Below are 21,177 nucleotides of genomic sequence, written 5' to 3'. Positions count from 1 at the left end.
GCATGTGATAGACATTGTTGCTGTAAACATCTATATATAAATTTTAGTGTACATTTCTAATTTGCTAGTAGAGGAAGTATAAGGGGTTTTTTTGACAATTCATACATATTTTCATCTTTTCCAAACTGCAGTAATTTGGACTACAGGAACTTGCTAACAGAACTGCCATTGAAAGAATGTAAGGCAGCAAGCTTCTGTCCTGAGGATTGTTAAAGCATAGGCTAATGCTGCAATCTTAACTATGTCTTCCTCATTAGCACAGCATCAGTTGTAATGGCTTATAAGGAGAGAGAGTTGTTTGCTCTTGTCCTCTCCCTGGACATAGCAGAACTAGACTGTTTGGTAAAGGAAACACTTAGAAAGAAATACCACATTGGACCAGAACTTAAGAGTGATCTGTAAGGTGTCTCTGAACTTTAAGGACCTATATTTTTGCTTTTGATCAGTTGTCTATATGAAGTTTCTGTATCAGTTCTACAGTGTAATCTGTCTGCACTCTACTTGTCTGTGCTCTTAGGAGGCAGAGGCATTGTGATTTCCTCAGGAATCATTTTCCCATGGATTGAATGAATTCTAAGGCATGTGAGTTTCTTCCAAAAGATGAAAAATGTGTCCTCAATCCAAAATTATGTAGTTTAGCTCTTCTATATTCTTACTGATCTGTCTATTACTTCTATTAGTTGATGACAGAGAATGTTGAAGTACCAACCCATAACTGTGGGTTTGTCTTTTTCTTCTTTCAGTACTATCAGTTTTTGACTTTTGTATTTTGATACCTTGTTTGGTGCATGCACATTTAAGATTTCTATGTTTTCCTGGTGGCTTCTTTTCTCATTATAAAATGTTTCTTGTTGTCTTTAGTAATTTTCTTTGTTCTGAAGTCTATCTGATCAGATATTGATGTAGCTACTCCTTTTTGAAATTAATGCTTGCATTGTGTATCTTTTACAGTCTTTTACTTTCATCCTACTTCAGTTGTTGAATTTGAGATGAGTTTCCTATAAGCAGCATATATTTGAATCATTTTTGTTAATCCCCTCTGCAAATTTCTATATTTTAAGTGATATATTTAGACCATTTACACTTAAGGTAATTATTGATGTTAGAGCTTAGATCTGCTATTTTATTATGTGTTCCCTGTTTCTTCTGGTTTTCATTCCTGTTGCTCTCTTTTTTTGTCTTTCTGTGGGTTTTTGAACATATTTTAGGATTCCATCTTGCTTTGTAGTGTTTTTAAGCACATCTCTGTACAATTTCTTAATGGTTACTGTCAATATTACATTATACATATGTGACTTTACTACTTTAAGTGAAATGTAGAAATTTTACTTTCATTTAGGCCTCTTTCCCTTCCCTTCTTTTAAATATCATTTAATCAGTATCAAATACTACTTTTGCAATCAAATATGACATGTAAAGCTCGTGATGAGAATAGTCTATCATAAATTCATATTTCTGTTGTTTCCATTTTCCTTTATGATGCTCCATGTTTTCTTTTTTTATAATTTTCTTTCTATTTGAAAAACTTCCCTTAGCTAATCTTTAAGGGAATACAGTGGACCCTTGACTTATGAACTCAATTTGTTCACAAGGGCTAGTTGTATCTCAAGTTGGTTGTAAGTCAAGATTACTTTTCCCATAAGAAATAATGGAAATACCCATAATGCATTTCAAAATTCCCAAAGCACCCCTTATCTAACCTTTTCATGACAAAAAGAAGGGTTGTATAATGTGCATAATTTACCAAAAACATCAATAATTTTCCTAGTGTATTCCAGTTGTAACCCAAGTTGTTTATATGTCAGGCTGGTTGTAACACAAGGGTTCACTATATTTTCTAGAGGCAGATTTTTTTTTAGCTTTTCTTTGTCTAAGAATGGCTTTATATCCCCTTCATTCACAAAAGATCATTTTACCAGATATAGAATTCATGACTAGTAGTTCTTTTCTTTAAGCCTTTGAAAAATGTCATGCCACTTCTGGCTAGTCTCCATGCTTACAGATGACATGTCTGCTGTCACTCAAATTGTGGTTCCCTTATAGGTAATTTTAGCTCCTCCCTGGCTGCTTTTAAGTTTTTTTATTTCTCTTTAATTTTTACAAGTTTAATTATATGTCTTGGCTTGGATTTATCTGAGTTTATTGTCATTTTCTATTATAAGTCAGCTTTCTTATCACTAGGACAAAATAACCTACGCCTGCATCTTGAAGGAGAAGTTTAGTTTGGCTCACAGTTTCGGAGAGTTGAGCTCATGGTTGGCAGACTCCAAGGTAGAAACATCATGGCAGAAGTATGTGGCAGAGCAAAGATGCTTAGTTCATGGTGACCAGGAAGCAGAAAAAGGGAAAAGTGCCAGAGAGGAACAGGTGAAGGACCCTAAAGTCATGCCTCCATGACCCACCCAGCCAAAACTAATACTGTGCTTTACTAATCCTCTAGGTGACTCCAAAGCCAATCAAGTTGATAATCCAGCCTATTTGTCAGATTCTGCCCCTGTCAACTTGACACCAAAACACTTCTCCTTAAACCATATTTAATCTCCAAATAAACATAGCCATATAACTATCCCATGTATAACTAAAAATTTACTAATCCCTTCCCCCAAAGAATCAACAGTTTCAGAGTTGCTCAAAAGTCCAAGTCAAAGTCTCTTCTGAGATTCAAGGCAAACTCTCAATTGTGAATCTCTGTATAATTCAAAAGGCAAGTTACCTAACCTCAAAATACCATGGCACAGGGTAACCTTCCTGTTCCAAAAAGGCGAAACAGAGGGATAGAACACTAAAACCTAGCAGGATAAATATTAAGTTCTGTAGTTCCATGTTTGACATCCAAGGTACATGGTGGGATGTGAGCTCTAAAGGTCTTGAGTAGCCCCACACCATGACTTTGTTGGTTTCAGCCCACATGGCTTTTCTCTTGGACTAACTCTACTCACTACCTGTGGCTTTTCTCAGCAGATATTTCATATTCTTGACAGTTCTGATATTCTGGGCTCTCCACTGAACCTTTGGCTTCATCCTCCACCACTTCATGCATCCCTCTATCAGGAGCACATTGCCTAGCTTCCCAGGCCTTCCTTTAAAATCTGAGTGGAAGACTCTTTGACTCAATAGTTCTTGTATTCTGCATGCCTGAACAACCAGCATCACATGGATGACATCAAGGTCTGTTGCCACCTGAACTCAGTCAAGTCCCCTTGGACAATGGCTGCAACATATTCTGACTGCCTGGAATGGCTGAGCATAGTAGAATGAATCCCAGGCAACCAGTTCCCTAGGTTTATATTTTTGCATCCCTGAGCCTGTGATAAATGGGGTCTTGCTGATTCCTGAGCTGCCTCAAGTCACCTTTCTTCTTGTTCCATTTCAAAGTATTTGATGTCTTGGTAATGGCACCAATCTATTCAGCAACCACATCTTCATTGGCCCCACCTTTACACCTGGATCTTTTTGGGTCAAAATTTGTTTTTCAAATATTTCTACTCTGCTTTTTGCTCCTAATCCTCACTATAAATCTGTCTAAAAGTAGCCATACCCATTCCACAGCCTGAATGTTGGACTGTCTTGAAATTTCCCCTGGCAGTTCATCACATCTCAGATGTCCCTAACAACACAGACTTAATCATTAACAAATTCATTACCTTTAAACTCAGCTTCCTACAAAGTCTCAGGATATGGGAAAAATGTAGACTGGGGAGGGTGTGTAATATGTATGCCCTCAAATCCAATTCCCAACAGAGTTCTCTTTCCCAAGTGAAACCTAATAAGCCTAGCCCTTACTGTCTGCATTCCTATAAGATGGTCTTCTGAGTTCTGACCAAAATTGCCCATCAGGCTCAACTTACAGTATTACAGAGCTTCTGTGATCTGCACCTTCAAATTTTTTCCAAACCAGTTCCAAAGAATTCTGAACCACATGATCTGGTATAGTCATAACAAAGAAACCCCTTTTTTTGTACCAATTTTGTACATTTTTTGTACCAGCTTTCTTATTGCTGGTACAAAATACTCAGCACCCACAACTTAAAGGAGGAGAAGTGTAATTTGGCTCACAGTTTCAGAAGGTTCAGTCCAAGTCAGCTGGCTCCAAAGCAGAAAAATCATGGCAGAAAGGTACAGTATAGCAAAGCTCCTCACTTCCTGGTGGCCAGAAAGGAGAGCAAGGCAATAGTACCGGAAAGAAAGGGACCAGGAACCAGACATAGTACCAAATGTCACACTTTCACGACCCACCCAGATACACTCAGATACACCCAGATACACTTCCATAAGTGGCTCTGAAGGCAATCAGGTTGACAATCCAACTTAACTGTCACATGCTCTTTGGGGTTAGCTCAGCCTCTTAACTCTGTAGGTTTTTGCCTTTGCCAAACTGGAAAAATGTTCAGTCATTATCTATTTGAATATTCTTTCAGGCCCTCTTCTTCTCTTCTGCAACTCCATTGATGTAAATGTTAGCCTTTTGTTATTGTCCCACAAGTCCTAAAGGCTCTGTTCATTTTTTCTAATTTTTCCATTATTCACATTGGCTGAGTTCTGTTGGTTTGTCCTCAAGTTCACTGATTCTGTCCTGTCATCTAATATTGAGACCACCCAGAGAGGTTTTTGTTTTGGTTATTATGTTTTTAATTCTGTAATTTTCATTAGTTCCTTTTTGCAACTTCTATTTCTTGCTAAGATTTTCTTTTTTTGTTTGTTTGTTTCAAGAGACTGTGTAATCAATTATTGAAGAATTTTTATGACAACTGCCTTAAAATCCTTGCCAGGTAATTCCAGTGCCTAATTCATCTTGCTTGGCATCAGTTGATTGATCTTTCACACTCAATTTGTGATTTTCTTGGTTCTTGGTTTTTCCATAGTGGTGGGTGGGGTTTTCTCAGGTCAGGGATGCTGGTGTCTCTGTTAGGGTCAGAGTCTTTGGCCCATGAGGATAAAGAGGCTTAAGAAGCCTCTTAAGAAGGCCAGGCCCTAGGGGTGGGGGATTTAGCTCAGTGGTTTCGCCACCTGCTGAGCAAGTGCAAGGACCCGAGTTCAATCCCCGGTGCCAAAAAAAAAAAAAAAAAAAAAAAGGCCAGGCCCTTGTAATGGCAGAATCTCTTTTGTCTGTGACCCATAGCTACCCCCATATCTCTGGGGGTGGGTTGTGGAATTTGGACTCTTGGGGATAAAAGCCTTCCTGGGATTACTTGTGTCGCTCATGCCACCACTACTCCAGTACCTCTTGGTGGAAATAGAAGTGTCAGGCCCAGCAGGGAAGGAACACACTTCTGGTTGACTTTTTTTTTTAACCAGCAGTGCTCCCAAACTTCCCCTTGCTGATACTACCAGGCCCACCTAATGGTGATGGAGGCACTGGTGTTAGATCTGGGGAAGGGATGAGTCTGCCTGTGCTGCTTTCTCTTGCTAGGCCAGGAGTCTGTAATGTTGGGCTCATGTTTCCTTCTGTTTGCTGGAAGGACATGAAACAAGAACCTTTCAGTTATTTTTATGAACCCCTCTGGCCTCCCTTCTGCTTCCCATCTTCCCTTGCCCCTTCTGCATTAATTGTCTGTTGAGAGACCCTCACAGCTGACCTGATGTCCCTGAAGTACTCTAAAATCCTACCCTCTCACAGTGACTTGAGGAACCAAGACGCATTCATCTTTTGAGAACACATAGGTGACAATGGTGTTGGGTTCAATCAAAGACCTATATTTGGTGCTTAGGCAATTCTGGTTGATAGCACAGCAAAAAAAAGAAGAAAGAATTGAAAGCTCTGGGCAGCTCACTGAACAGAATTTCTTTTTTGTCCTTGTGTGAATATTTCTTTAGAGCCAGGAGGTTTAATATACTCTAAGTTCTTATGGAAGTAAATATGGACATATCAGATAACATTTTGACAACTTCCTGCTATCATTTTTACACATTCTTATCTCAAATAAAAAGGTTTCTGTAGTTGTCCATTATCAACACAGAGCTTCTTTCCTTTAAAATATGTACTTCGAAAGGTCAGTTTTGGTTTTGATTTTGCTAAAGAAAAGGCTGTGATGCCAAGTGTGGTGGTACATACCTGCAATCCCAGCTACTGGGAAGACTGAGGCAGAGGGAGATTTAGTATGACCCTGTCTTAAGATAGAAATAAAATAAAATAAAAAGGGCTGGAGGTATAGTTCAGTGGGAGGACACTTGCCTAACGTGCAAACCCTTGGATTTGATCCCTATTACCACAAAAAAAGAAAAAAAGAAAAGAAGGAAGGAAGGGGGCCAGTGATCTAGCTCAGTGGTGCTGCTGCCTGTCTCATAAGTGCAAGGTCCCGAGTTCGATCCCCAGTACCAAAAAATTTTTAAAAATTAAAAAAAAAGAAGGAAGGAAGGAAGGGAGGAAGGCCTGCTAGCCTGGGCCCAGTCCTGAGGGGTAGGCAGGCTGTGGCAGGTTTCTGTGTGAGAATCCTATTCATCCCTTGGGTCCATTTGCATTTTACAGCCTCTGCCCAGTGCACCCAGCCTTAGTCCTCTCCTCTGCTCAAGTCCTAGCACATCATGGAAGTCATGCATTTGGGTCCGGTCTGGCTGCCTCCCCTGCAGGGTATTTAGGTCTTGCTTAGTGTTCTATTTAATCCTATTTAGAATAACATCCAAAATTTTTATGCTCCACAAGGGCCTACATGATCTTGCTACCCCTAATCTCTTTCTTCACTCTTTCTCAGCCATATACTCTTTCAAGTTCTTGAGATGCTAAATACATTCACTATTGGATCCCTGGGGCCTAGAACCATACCTGGTACAATACCTACTCAATACATACAAACTGAATTAATGAATGAGTGGATTTAAGTAAAGTTTATTATCTTGCCATCACAAATGTAGTCTATGTTTATTTTAGAACTTTAGAGACTAAAAAGGAAAGGAAATTCCTATTTAACTCCTCACTTGAGAGGCAAAACATAATTTACATATTTCTCTCCAGTCCTTTTACTATGTATGGTATTTTGGCTGGTTTGTTTTATATGGTTATATTCATAATATATTTTATGTAGAATTTGATCTTTTTATATGTATATGCCTTGCTTTTCCTGTTATATTATGTTTGTTTATTTACCCAAAAAGGGTTCCAGGCCCCATGAGATATACAAGTACAGTATAACTCTGGAATGCCTGCAGCCTGCTAGCCTGGTCCCACTCCTGAAGCGCAGTGGGTGGAGTGGGAGGGTGGGGGTGCAGATGTGATCCGACTCTGTAAGCAGCTGGGCCCTCCCAGCTGGGCCCTGGTGTACCTTTGGAACTGAGTTCAGTCTCTGGTCAGTTGTCTCTCTAGAAGGAGGCATGAAGGCCTGGTCATGAGAGGTGGCTTCCCTCTGGACCAGACTAGACTCATTCCATCCTGTAGATGTGTTACCAAAGGGGCCATTTGCATTGAAATTGCATGGTAATCTCACCCCAGCCCCTGGAATATGTGTGTACCTCATCTCCTCCCATCTTCTAGAAGTACTTCTGATGTGGCTCAAACTGCCGTAATCCTCCACCCTTCCAAACTCTAGGATCCCTTCAATGGAAGACTGGAAAAGGATGGTAAATGTAGGTTTCTCAGAAACCAGGGTCCTAAAACTGTGTTTATAATAACTGGCATAAGTGACTATACCACATTCCATCCTACCTCAGTGTCATTGCATAAGCCCCTTTTCCCTTCCCTGATACATTTTACACACACACACACACACACACACACACACACACACAACCCATACACACATCTGTCCCGTCCTACTTCCCCTTCAGATCTCAGCTCTGATGTTAACTCCTTGAGGAAGCCTTCTTTTATCCCGAGATTTCATTGTCTTTCTTTCTTACCTTCATCACAGCTTATGGTTCTGCATTTTTTCCTGTCCCCCCTTAGACTGTATACTAAATTAGGGCCTCTGTCTGCTTTTGTTCATTGTGTCTTCAATGCTTAGCATAAGGTCTAGAGCTTGATAGTGCTCAATAAATATTTTTTGAATGAATAATGGATCTTTGGATTAAGGCAAAAAAGAGTACTGATTAAAAGATTTAGAGCTAGACATTGAAATCAAACCCAGCTATGCAACTTTGGATACTAACATAATCTCCATGCCACTGTTTTCCTGTCTCTAAAATGAAAATAATAGAACCACCTACATTTCATAGGATTATTGTGAAGAGCAAATGAGGAACTCTGTAAAGAGCTTCAGGTAGAGCCAGACTCAGATAATAAGTTCTCAACCTATATCAACTATAATCATAATGACCCTTTTTTTACTCTCTTGGCCAAGAAAAATAATGCTGTAATGAATATTATTTTATATGTCTTGGTTTTATAAATATATATCTTGATATACTTTTTATGAATATTTAAGTAAATGAGATTCCTCAAGGCTGACTTGTTGCATCAGCAGATTAATTTATTTGGAATTCCTTTTTGGTAACAGAGTGTGGGAGATCTAATGTTGCACTTTTCCAGATGGAGAGTCATGGGGGGCCAATACGCTTGCTAGGTCCTGAGTCAGAAAAATTAGACACCCAGCGTCTAGTGACAGTAAGCCTTTACTCAAGCAATGGAAGCCTTGATGGCAAGTTGTCACAGCTTGAGATGGCCCACCTTGTCCCTTGGAGGCTCACCTAGGACAGGATTATATCTCTTCTGCTTGAGGTTTTAATGCAATGTTGATTAATACAATAGTTTCCAACTCAGCTTACATGACAATTTATTATGTAACTACCAGGTGACCTAAACTTGACAAATAGATGCCTTGATGTTTGGATTCTTATATATGTTACATACTTTCTGTGTATGTCACATGCTTTCTGTCCAATGGAGAAGCTTTCTAGGGCCTCCCCAGTAGCAGACCAGTGTCCCAACACTATATACAAATTCCTTATAAATTTGGGGGTCTATTCCTGAACTCTGTTCTGTGGAAGATGTTCCTTCATTCACCCTCACTATCCTTGTTTTTTGCAAAGTCCTTGGCTATAGCCTCATCCAAGAAAACTTGAGAATCCACTTGTCAAAGTTGTGTCCCAACCCTGCAAATGTGCTTATGTACACACATGTGCTCACAGGCCCCCATGTGCCTACGTATTTACACTCACAAACACGTTGACACTGGGATTTTCCTTGGAATTAGATTGAATCGATGGAACAATTGGACGTGATCAGTGTCTTTCAGGACTGAATCTTTCCATCCTCAAACATGGAATAGCATTCATTTTATTTGGGTCTTCTCTTTTATGTTCATCAGTAAAATTTTTGTAGTTCCTATATATAGGTCTTACACATTTGGTATGCTTGTTGCCACTGTCAGTGGACCTTATTTATTATAGCGTGTCAGTTGGTTATTACTGACTATAGCAACACCATCTTTTACTTTTGCTGTTTACTCATGGTAAGAGAACATTTAAAACAGATGGATAAAATGGTTTTAGTTACCATGGTATGGACAAAGAGCTAAATCAGGCACTATAAACAGTTCCTAGGCAGGGACTGGAGTGACTTATGGGCTGTTCATAGGGTGTGAAGTACACAAAATATGCCAATAATCTTTGCTTAATTTGGTTGCTATTTTACACTGAGTTCAGGTTTATCTTTTACCTCATAAATATTCTTCCTGAACAATCTGGATTGTTTTATAGAGTAATTTAAGGCAATTTAAGCAAGGTCGCATCTTTTTAAATGATCCACTTTTTTTGGTGTTTGTTTTTTGATATACAGTCTTGTTATGTAGTTCAGACTGACCTTGAACTCACTACATAGCACAGGCTGGCCTCAAATTCATGGTGATTATAGGAATGCACCACCACTCCCAGTTTAGAAGATCCTCTTTATCTGTGCTGAAGATTGGATTTTCTTAGAGTGCCTTGCATATATTACCAGTTGTGTGTCACAATGATAAATTTTACCTAGGAATTTGCAGCTATTCAAACTATCTTTTGACCTTTAGCTTTTACTATCAAGATAAGATCCAGGGCCGGTGATTTAGCTCAGTGGTTCCGCCCACCTGCCTTGCAGGCACAAGGTTCCAAGTTTGATCTGTGGTACCAAAAAAAAAAAAAAAAGATAAAATCCTGTACTGCTTCTTTCTATTTCCCTAGTGGCTAAACCTTACAGCTTTTTGAATCAAACATTTAGAAGCCCTCCTTTGCCTTACCTTGGAGCTAGATTTGTGACAGGGGTTTCATACTTAATTTTGCAGATCCCAGAAACCCATACAACTAGACAATATGTCATATGACCATTGTTATTCCAGTAGTAGAGGTTGAACTTGAACAGAAAGAACTTCAGAAGGAAAGAAACCTTCAGGAAGTATGTGACCAAAAAAGACAATTGGTTATAGATATCCTAGTTGGCCTTATGTCCTTCTTACAGATATTATAAAACTCAGAACTAAATCAGGAAACAAAATTTTCCTGCATTTTTTCATTAATCATTAACTCCTAGTGACTCATATGAAGAAAAAATCTAATGTGTCTTATCAGACATGAAAAAGTTGCCTGCCAGCTCCTCTATGAACTTCATATAGATGAAGTGTTAAAAAGGGGTGGATGAGGAGGAAGTATGGAGAGTATAATTAGAATAAAATTTACTAAGCCAAGGCCAACAGTACTCACAGGACTCAGATGTCTTAGAGGATAATTCATGGGAAGATAAGAAAAGAGGAAATAAGTAGTGCATTAATAAAAGATAAAACAGAAAAGGTCCAAAGGGGTAGGGATAGTGGGAGGGGCAGGGGAAAGGAAAGAAGGGAAAGGAAAAATGATGAGAAATGGAAAAAATGGAAATAAAGTCTTTGTAAATAGGGAAGGGTGGAGGGGGTGAAGGGAGGGCTAGGAATGGGGAAAAAATAAGAACCAAGATGCATTATGTAAAGGTACAATTCGCAATGAGAAACGTAATTGTGTTGTATACCTACAATGTACCAATAAAAGAATTTAATACAAAAATAAATAAATAAAAAATAAAAGATAAAACAGAAAGAGTTTAGAAAAGTCAGTAGTTTTTTTTCAGTGTAGGAGTCTCCAAAACCTGAACTTCAAAGATTAAGGACAACAGAGGCCCCAAATGCCTCAGTAATGGAAGGCGAGTCATGTAATCACAGTGACCACCTTTTATTCCTCATTTGCCATGTGACAGATATGAGGCCCAGTGTGGCAAATGAATAATTACATTTCCTCCTCCTATCTGTCCTATTTTACCAGTGAGGAAAATGAAGCTCAGAGAGATTATGTGACCTGTCCAAAGCCATGGGAATATAAAAGTTAAGATGGTGTGGTTTGGTCAAAAGAGAGAGAGCAGAGGTTCTCTGTGAGACTCAGGGACTGCACTTAACAGGCTACAGATAACTCACAGATATGGACCACAACAATCTTTAACTCCCAGATAATGAATGCTGTTTGGAAAGAATGTGCTTAAAAGACCTCAGGTTGTGACAGTTTCCAATCCTCAGACTTCTGTTATTTGCTGGCTGTCTCAAAAGACTTATTACTTACTGATAACTCCTTGCAATGGCCCCCTAGCAACCAATCATGCTTACTTTATATATGAATAGACCAACCTAAACTCACTCAGAACAGCTGGTCTAACTGTCGGGACTAGTCGAAAATTGTTCAAAATCAGTTACTTCACTTTCCCCCACATCCCCATTTTCCTTTAGAAACCCAGTCCTCCTTCCTGTTGATGGAAAACTTCAGCTTCAAACTGAACCTGTATTTCCTGGTTTGTAAATCTGTTCTGTACCCAAATGAAAATGCTGTTTGCTTTTATTTTAACCTCATTTATGATCTCTTGGTTTATAGGAGCACTTGAAACCAAGGCTTTCTGGATTTTAACCACTCAGAACTATAGTTGTTCTGCAAAGTAATGGCATAGAGAGAGGCTATTCTAGTTTGAATTGAAATAGAATTTGGGTGACACTAAGAATAGAGGTTTCTTAGAAAACTGCCAAGAGAAAGACCCAGATACTAGACAAGGCTAAACTCAGATAATTATATCAGAGGGAGACTAAGGATTCTCTAAAAAAGAAAGGACTGAGTCTTACAGAGACTTAGGTGGTTTCTATAATTGTAGGAAAACAATGACCTACTTATATGTGCAGGTACGAAGCTGGGTGTGAGTAGCATACTTGCTGTTCCCTTCCTAATCCAATAATCTCTCCCATTTGTAGCTAGTAGGGCGGTTACTTTTAAAACTGGTGATGCTAGGTTTTCCTGGGAGGATTGAGGAGTATTCTGGGATGAATAAAAGGAGAAAATAAAGTGGCCAATGTCCATGGGAAGAAGTCAGCCCCTTGGATGGTGGGGATTGACAATTAAGGGCTTGCTAGGCCTTGTTCTCTACCCTAGCTTATGATAATATCTTATAAAGTGTGGTAGCAAAAAAACAAAACAAAGACTCCTGTAATGTAAAGAATAAAAAGGCCACCAACTTCCTTCTGCCCTTCCTCAATTCTCAGAAGCCACCAACACAAGGAACCATTGCTTGTCCCATCAGCCCCTCCCTGCCACTCCTTTATGACTGAGACCCCTGGAGCCAGGGCCTGGCTGGGAGAGTGAGCAGATGCCCAAACTGGACAGCTTGGGGATAATGAAGATCAAAAGTCCTGAGTGCATCACTCTTCACTCATCACCCTATTTAATTGGGGCTACTCTGGATTCTGGCCAGGGCTGGAAGACTCATCCTGTGCCTTCTTTTATAGGCTTTGTGATTATCATTCTTTGTTTCTTTGGTTGAGATTTGTCTCCAGATGATCCCAAACCATTCCAACATGGAGTAATTGCAGAGTCATAGACTGTCAGAATTACTGGGCATTTACAGGTTATGCAGTCATCACCATGCATATTGCTCAGGCTCCAGAGATGAGCCACTTGGGCCGGGGCACATTGCAGAGCTAGTCGGGCACAGTCCCAGGCCAGCACAGCCGCAGGCTCACACCTCTCTTGCAACATCTCTTTTTTATGAGAGGCTCCAGGCTTTTCTTAAACATTTAAAAATGATATCTTCATTTGGAACTTTAAGAGAATGAGAGAGATGTGTAGATGATGACTACGGAGTGTCCATGAGATGTACATTTTGAGTATGTCTTCCGGCTCACCTCCACTGCACAGAAAGATGTGTCAGAGATCCCCAAATCCACTCCAGGCTTGGTAATTTGCTAGGACTCACAAGACTCAGTATATAGTTGTACTCACAGCTAAGATTTATTCCAGGGAAAGGATCCAAAATGAAATCAAAGTGAGAAGATGTGTGGGCGAAGTTCAGAGGAACCAAGAGCCAGCTTCCAAGGGTTCCCTCCTGAAGTCCCACACAAATTGTGAGAACCCATGTCAGATATTCCCTACCAGGGACAGTCACTTGAGACTCAGAGTCCAAGCTGTGTTATAGGACTGGTTACATAGGCATGATCTATGTTCCAAAAATCTGGGCTTCTAGACAGAAAATCTGTACAAATGGTGTCTGCATAAATGGTGTGGAGACACTGAGCCACCCTTAATTTAGGGCAAGCTTCATATCAGCATAGGGAGCTGTTCACTGGGCGAGTTCCCAGACATCAGCGAAGGGCCATCCCTGGGAAGCAGGCCTTCTAAGAACAGCAATCTCAGGCTTGCTGCATTAACTCTGCACTACCCAGAAAGGTGATCACCTTTCCTGCTTAATTCTGTTAGAACTTGGTAACTTGCCGTCAGTAGGTTAAAGTGATTGTTGATTATTGTAAATTGTAGATTTGCATTTCTAATGGGTAATCTCTATTCCAGTGGCCTAGGATCCTGTGTGTCCCAAAATGAACTCACTAAATATATTCAGCTAGTTCCGTAGTTACCAGTTCTTGTATCTTTCCTAACACTGACATCATTCTTTTTTTAAATTTTATTTTATTTTATGGAGGAGGGGGTGATACCTGGGATTGAGCCCAGGACCTTTGCGCTGAGCTACATTCCAGCCCTTTTTTTCTTTCTTATTTTGAGACAGAGTCTCACCAAATCTCTACGTTGCCCAAGCTGGGCTCAAACTTTGAATCCTCCTGCCTCAGCCTCCCAGTGGGCTGAGATTGCAGGCACAACTGAAGTTATTCTTAGCTCCAACATCTGTTACAAGTACTGCCTTTGAATCCTGAGGTTTCCACTCCTTATCTGTCTCTCAGTCCTCCTTCTTGGCCCTACTGCTGCTTCCTTAGTTATTTTTGTCATTTGGGACAGTTACTTTCTAATAGGTCTTTTTCTATAATCCCTTTCTTGGGCCAGGGATTTAGCTCAGCGGCACTGCACCTGTCTCACAAGCACAAGGTCCTGAGTTCGATCCCCAGTACCAAAAAAAAAAAATCATATAGTTGCTTTCTTATTTTCTCTATAATTGCTCTCTTATTTTACCACCCACAATGAACTGTTGCCAAGGTTTTCAAGTTTTCTTTTTCAATAGTGTTTAACTTTTTGTTGAACTAGTTCAAAATTCACTAAACTATTCCTCTTTTTTTTTAAAAGTAATAACGCATGAGCTATAAATTCAAACCATATGGAAAGTTATGCAATGACAAATAAATTCCCTCCCTTCATTCCCTCAGGACTGGCTGGGGTAGCTCTGTGGTAGAGTGCTTGCCCAGCCTGTACAAGGCCCTGCTTTCAAACCCAGAATTGCAACAAAACAAAACCCCCACATAACCCAGTCCCCTCCTATGGAGGTACTCACTGAAGAGTTTGTTGTACACCCTTCCAAGACTTCTCTCTGCCTGTGCAAACTCCTGTAGGTAGGGATCTCTTTAAAACACATGCAAATGGGAATACACTGTCCACACTAGGCTGTACTTCACTCTTATTTACTGTTACCTTCTAGAGCTTTCATTACCTGTACAGGCTGAGCTCACTTTTTAAAAATATCACAGAGTTCTATTATGTGAATATCATTTATTTAACCAATTCTCCCTTGATGGGCACTTGAGTCATTTCTAGGATCTTATTATTCTGAAGAGTTATCTTTTGAAAACCCTGATGTGCTCCCATCTGTCTCTGGCTCTATCATCTTAAATGACTTCTGTGGTTTTCAGCTGTGTCTGCAGCTGGGATTCAGTGATGTCCCCAGTTGCCGGGGGTACCTGAGGCCACTCAAGAAACAAAGGGAGATCTTCCTGGAGTTCCATGTGAAAATGTTGTTTTAACTGCTGAGTGGTTGAAACTTTTCATATTAAATTAACACAATGCCGTTATGGTACAAAATGAGAGGTTTTCATGTATTTTTCAGATGGTGGGAGGAGATTCAAAAATTCATGGAGATGATTCAGCCTGCATTCCCAGACCTGCCCAAAGGCTCCTGTTTTCCTCTCTTGCCTGATGGATATTACTGGAAAGGCTGAGGAACCAAGTCCACCTGATACAGTCAGAACTTCCCTGTATGGATTCATGAGTTCTCACGGGATTTTTTTTGTTTTGTTTTTTTTTGGGTTTTTGTTGTTTTGTTTTTCCTCTTCTTTGAGACAGGGTCTTGCTATATAGTTTAGGCTGGCCTTGAACTCACAGCGTAGCCCAGACTTGCCTGGAATTCATGGTGATCCTCTTGCCTCAGTCTCCTGAGTGCTGGGCTTACAGGCATGTACCACAACATCCATTGGGGGCTGGGGGGTTGATTGTTTATTTGCCTCACACTTTTTGACTCTTGACCCAATCTCTCTATCTACCTTACTTGCTGTTTCTCCCCACGCACACAGAACTACTTGCTATTTTTCTCCCTTTCCCTTGGCTAGAAGGTTTCCGTCCTTCTCTATCTGGTCTACTGTTCATCCCTACAGAGGTTGTGCAGACTAACTCTGAGAAGCATGGACTTGGGTGCCAGACTGCCCGGGTTTGAGTCCTAACTGTACTATATTTCTAGCTGTGTGACTTTGGGCAAGAAACATAGCCTCTCTGAGCCTCACTGATTTCATTTGTAAAATGCAGGTACTTAAGGTGCATAGTAAGACTGTTGTGAGATTTAAGCAAGGAAATATATGTAACGTGCTTAGAATAGGTATGTATTTAAATTTTTTTAAATCATTACAGTGAAGAACACATTGCCATTACTTCCTCTCAAAATATTCTTTCTTGCTTTGAACAGACTTATCCCATCATTCTTGCCACTTTCTGAAGCAGCTTTGGAAGTCCTTTATCAAGTCTTGTGTTGCACTGTTGTGGCTGTCTTGATGTCCTGAATCAACACAAAATGTTTACTTTTCATGGTCATTTTGATTTGGGGGAAAAGCCAGAAGACATTTGGTACCAGATCTAGTGAATAAGGTGGATGAGGACACACTGTAGTATTTTATAAGCCTGCCTTTCTCTTGAATGGTACTCAGTAGCAGCATTCACTATAGTTTTGACCTCATAAAGACATGAAAGTATACTTCCAGAACTGCTTCAGAAAGTGGCAAGAATGATAAGATAAGTATCAAAGTGATGAGGGAGTATTTTTAGGGAAATTAATGACAATGTCTTTTACTGTAATAAACTTTAAAAATTAAACATTCACTGTATTTCTCCATCGCTCTTTATATAAAGATTTAATTAGTAATGTTATTCTATTATTCAAGATCTAGTTTCCAAATACCTTCTGTCTTCCCATAATATATGTTTCTACTTAACACACTATTCTATACTTATTTCCTCTTTTCCCTTAGGTAGCAGTCTCCTGAAGAGAGGGTACTCTGTCTCATTTATCATTATATCCCTTGTGTTTGACATATGGTAGATAATGGTGTTGAGTAGATGTTAAATGAATGAGATAATTATAATAATAATGGTCTGAATTATTGCATCTGCCATCATTTCCATATCTTGTCCTTTTTTTAATGCAGTGACCAATAATTCTTGGTCCTAGAGAAGATTTTCACATCTCCAATGTAGTTTGTAAGTGAAAACTTCACTATAGAAACCATTTACACTAAGCCAGTGTTCCTTAAGTGATTTTTATGCTTATAGGTATTTCCCAGAAACACAGAAATAGGTATCCATGGATAAAACTAAGCAGATATCTTACTTTAGTATTTCTCAAGACCTTCACTGAGTCCATGGGGCAGTGAGTAGAAAGCAGAGAAGGGTTAGTAACTTTCTTACAGATTGTGATCAACAGTTAGTTGACAAAAACCTGCACTGACTTAGCCTCCTTCTCTCTTCCAACTGACTTTGTGTAGCCTGGGAGTGCTTTAACAATGGTGACATTTACTGCTAATTATGGTGCCACTTATTACTGTGGTCCCAGTCCTGAGAACATCTCCACTTCTTTCCAAAAACCCTTTCAAGAAACAACCATGGCAGCTCACTGATCTATTTGGTAAAGATTTATTGAGTTTCTGCTGTGTATACTGACTGTGGAGAAAACAGGATTCTTGCCCTGGAAGAACCAAAAGTGGGCTCAGAACAGATTCAAACATGCAAAACCTGAGGTCTGGTGCATAGATGTGCAAAGAGCTCTCCAGCTTCTGCTGCCACATGGAGAGCTTGACTGAGGTCAGAGCATCCTGAAGAGCCCAAAGTTTCAGGTAGACAGGAGGCTTAGTGATTCACTGCACAGAAAGGTAATTCTTATTGAAGAGTATCACATATTTCTAAGTTACTGAAGGAGTAGATTTCCAATGTTCTCACCATTAAAAAAATTATGTAACATGATGGATTTGTTAATTAGCTTGCTTTGATCATTCCTCACATAAACATATATTAAAATATTATATTGCACTCCATAAATATTTATATACATATATGCAATTATTATTTATCAATCAGAAATGTTTGAAGAGGATAAGACTGTTTTTCTGTCCCAAATCTTTTTTTTTTTTTTTTTTGGTACTGGGGATTGAACTCAGGACCTTGCTTGCAAGGCAGACAGTGGCACCACTGTGTTAAATCCCTGGCCTGGGCCCAAACCTTTTAATGTGTAAAAGTTTGAGGGGAATTTGAGGCTTAGGGAGAGATAGAGTTGATATTGTTCTGTTTTGTTTTGTGAGCTCACACACCAAAGTGGAAGCTGATGGAGATTAGTATTTTTCCACTGTTACCTGGCCTCTGACACTCCATTGTATGATCAGAGACACACAGCTGTCCATGGGTGTCCAGGGGGAACTGGTTCCAGGACCCCTGCGGATACCAAAATCTTCCAAGTTCAAGTCTTTTATATAAAAGAGCATAGTATTTGGCAAATAGGCTATGAATATCCTCCTGTATACTTTAAAATCATCTCTTAATTATTTATAATATCTAATACAATGCAAGTTTTATATCAGTAGCTATCTATCTTGTTGGGCTATGACAAGGATAAAAGGCTGTACATGTTCAATAAAGTCCAAAATATTTCTCTGAATATTTTGATCTGAGGTTGGTTGAACCCAGGGCTGCAGAGTCAGCAGATACAGAAGGCCAAGTCCACACACAAAAAGGTGAAACCAAGCAAATGTTTCTTTCCTACCCCTCCTGGATAGATTTTGAACTTGTTCAGAGCCATAAGAGGTTCGGTATCTTTCCTGCTTCCTTTTTCCTATCAGTGACCTCAGGCCATGTTTTGTTTTTATACACATTTGTCTTCTAATGTCTTTCATCTCTGGCCATTCTTAGAGAAGACATCTGTGGCCTGCATAGTGCTGTAGTGAAGATAGGGCACACTTTAGAAGCCAGAGGGCTCAGTTAAACTAAGCTGTTGTGGTTTGCCAGCCTGGTAATTGCTGGTGGGAGGAAAGTGACACCATACAAGCCCGGCTTTCAGAATGTGAGCAAGTTTGCGGTATTGTGGTTCCTAGTGTCCCATGCAAATCCTAAGCAAACAGGAGCGCAGTGTACACACTGCAGATTAGAATGAAGGAAGCCACCCACTCTGGCTCCAGGCTCTCAGCAGCCACCCTGCCTTGCTCATCCAGGGCTCACTCAGGCCTGGCTCAGCCTACCTCACTCACTCAGCCACCTGCTGTTCTGTGCCAAGAAGCAATTTCAGCTCCCAAGAACAGTGCACTCACTTCTTCCAGTGTTTCTTCTCTGGATAATCCAGTCTCCATAATTAAATTTGTAATTTTTTCTTTTGGTTTGGGCCATTCTTCCTCCTTAATTGAAGTCTAAAACCAAAAAGCACATTTTTTTATTTTGAAACTAAGGGGGAAAAGCCCTGGATAAACTCTCCAGGTGCACTTACTCCTCATTACTTTAGAAGTTAACTAAACAGTAAAGGAATGGATTCTTACTAGCTTTACTATAGATAATACCATTAGTGTATGGTAACCTTGGTAACAACTGTTTTAAATTTTTGTTTGTTTTAGGGACTTGGAGATAGCCTTGTCTAGTTCAAACCTGTCAAAGTCACTGACTTGGGCCTGCACCAATTGTTCGATGAGTGATCTTTTGATGTCAGAGAGCCAAAAAACTCAGATCACGCTAACGCCATTTTCTGAACACATCCTATGAAGAGCCATGAAGTATGATTATGTGCACACAGACCATGGATTATATCACCTTTTCTTGTTTGTTTCTTTGTTTTCAGTTTTCTTTTCTTTTTTTTTTTTCTTTTTTTTTGGTACTGGGGATCAAACTCGGGACCCTTGCGCTTGTGAGACAGGTGGCAGAACAACTGAGCTAAATCCCCGGCCCTATATCACTTTTTCTTATCTCCAATTGCCTTTCCCCACACCTTAGACCACCCTGTTTCTTCATCTCATAAATACCTCAAACCCCTTTTGGGGAGGCAGATTTGAGTCTGAGAGATGTTTCTCCTCACATTTGGCCACCTGGTGAACAAACTCTTTCTCTTTTACCAAAGTCATTGCTTCCATGATTGGCATACTGTATGGCCAGGAAAATGGGCCTGGTTCAGTAGCACTTGCTTTTGAAAGGAAGCACACACACATCCACACTGGACCTTCCCAGTCTTCCATCCCTGTCTCCAGCCTGCCTTTCTCAACTTCTCTTCTGAGCTTCTTCTTTGCCCTTTTATTCTCTGAGGAGACCATGCCTCATGCTTTCCTCCTCCCGGAGTCCTCACTCACACCTTTCTGCTGCCTCTGTTTGTCAAAATCCCATGGCCTGTGAACCACTCAGGTTTGGGTTCAGTTGCATGTAAAAGAAGTTCTGCTACACTGGCTGAACCAAGAATTTGTTTATCTTGTGCAGCAAGAAGTTCAGGGGCAAGCAGGTAGGGCTGGTATGGCGGCTCAGGGATTCAGGGATTCCATCCAGGAACCTAGCCCTTTCCAACTCCTCACTGCCTGACAGCTGCTGAGCTGTAGGCATTTTACAGTTTTAGGAAGAAAGAGAGGCAGAAGTGGCAGAAACTGTCCTAGAAGAAACCTGCATATGTCTCATTGGCCAGAACAAAGTCACCTAGCAACCCCCAGCTTCAAGGGAGTCTGAGGTTTTAAGCTTTCTAGCTTCTAAAGGTCAGCTAGAAGGGAATTGAAATGGCTGTGGAATGATTTAAACTGTTTTAAATGTTACCTCCTCCTTGAAACCTTTTTCGGGCATCTTAAACTTTCTTTGCTTTAATCTAACATGTGCATTCCTTTTTAGAGAGCTTATATTTTGCCTGTGTTATATATTAGTCTCATCTTTTCTTCAGGAATATGTTTCTTAAGGATAATAGATGCTCTCTTCATACCCTTGTTTCCCTTGCAGCTTGTTTTAGACTGATTTGTGCTTTCTGCTTCCTTCCACGTGTCCACCCTCCTGCTCTTTTTTTCCTAAAATGCACATGGAAGACATTCCATAAGCTTGTGTTGATTTAAACTGAGTTGAATTAAATTAGAGAGGGATGGTGTGGTTATTGGAAAGGGTGCTGGATTTGAACCTGATTTTAATCTGTGGGTTTTTATCATTCATGTGACCTTCTTAGACCTAGATTTTCTAATCTGCAAAATTAGGGGATTTTTTTTTCTCAAATTCTTTTATTGGTACATTTTAGGTATACAACACATTTACATTTCTCATTGGGAACTTGTACCTTTACATGATGAATCTTGGTTCTTATTTTTTCCCCATTCCTAGCCCTCCCTTCACCCCCTCCACCTTTCCCTATTTACAAAGACTTTATTTCCATTTTTTCCATTTCTCATCATTTTTCCTTTCCCTTCTTTCCTTTCCCCTGCCCCTCCCACTACCCGTACCCCTGTGAACCTTTTCTTACTATTTTGCATTATCGATTATTCATTCTAATCATTGGTACATTTCAGGTCTACAATATAATGACATTCATCATTG

At 40.0% G+C, this 21,177-nt stretch overlaps 1 long non-coding RNA gene and 1 other non-coding gene across 2 annotated transcripts in view; both read right to left on the bottom strand.

The window, feature by feature from the left end:
• The window catches only part of LOC147824686 (uncharacterized), a 104,359-nt gene that overhangs the window by 66,437 nt on the left and 16,745 nt on the right, over window positions 1-21,177 (bottom strand). The window lies entirely within an intron of this gene.
• Window positions 3,552-3,640, bottom strand: LOC147824687 (small nucleolar RNA SNORD74). The gene has a single exon (XR_015442123.1). It is a non-coding gene; the product is annotated as a small nucleolar RNA SNORD74 (small nucleolar RNA).

This window comes from Heterocephalus glaber, unplaced genomic scaffold (genome assembly GCF_053883595.1).
Source record: "Heterocephalus glaber isolate CG9 unplaced genomic scaffold, H.glaber_assembly_v1.0 deba00001532, whole genome shotgun sequence".
In the NCBI taxonomy this organism is placed as follows: domain Eukaryota; kingdom Metazoa; phylum Chordata; class Mammalia; order Rodentia; family Bathyergidae; genus Heterocephalus; species Heterocephalus glaber.
The sequence above is the reverse complement of the archived record's forward strand: the minus strand, read 5'-3'. Positions and strand labels throughout refer to the sequence as shown.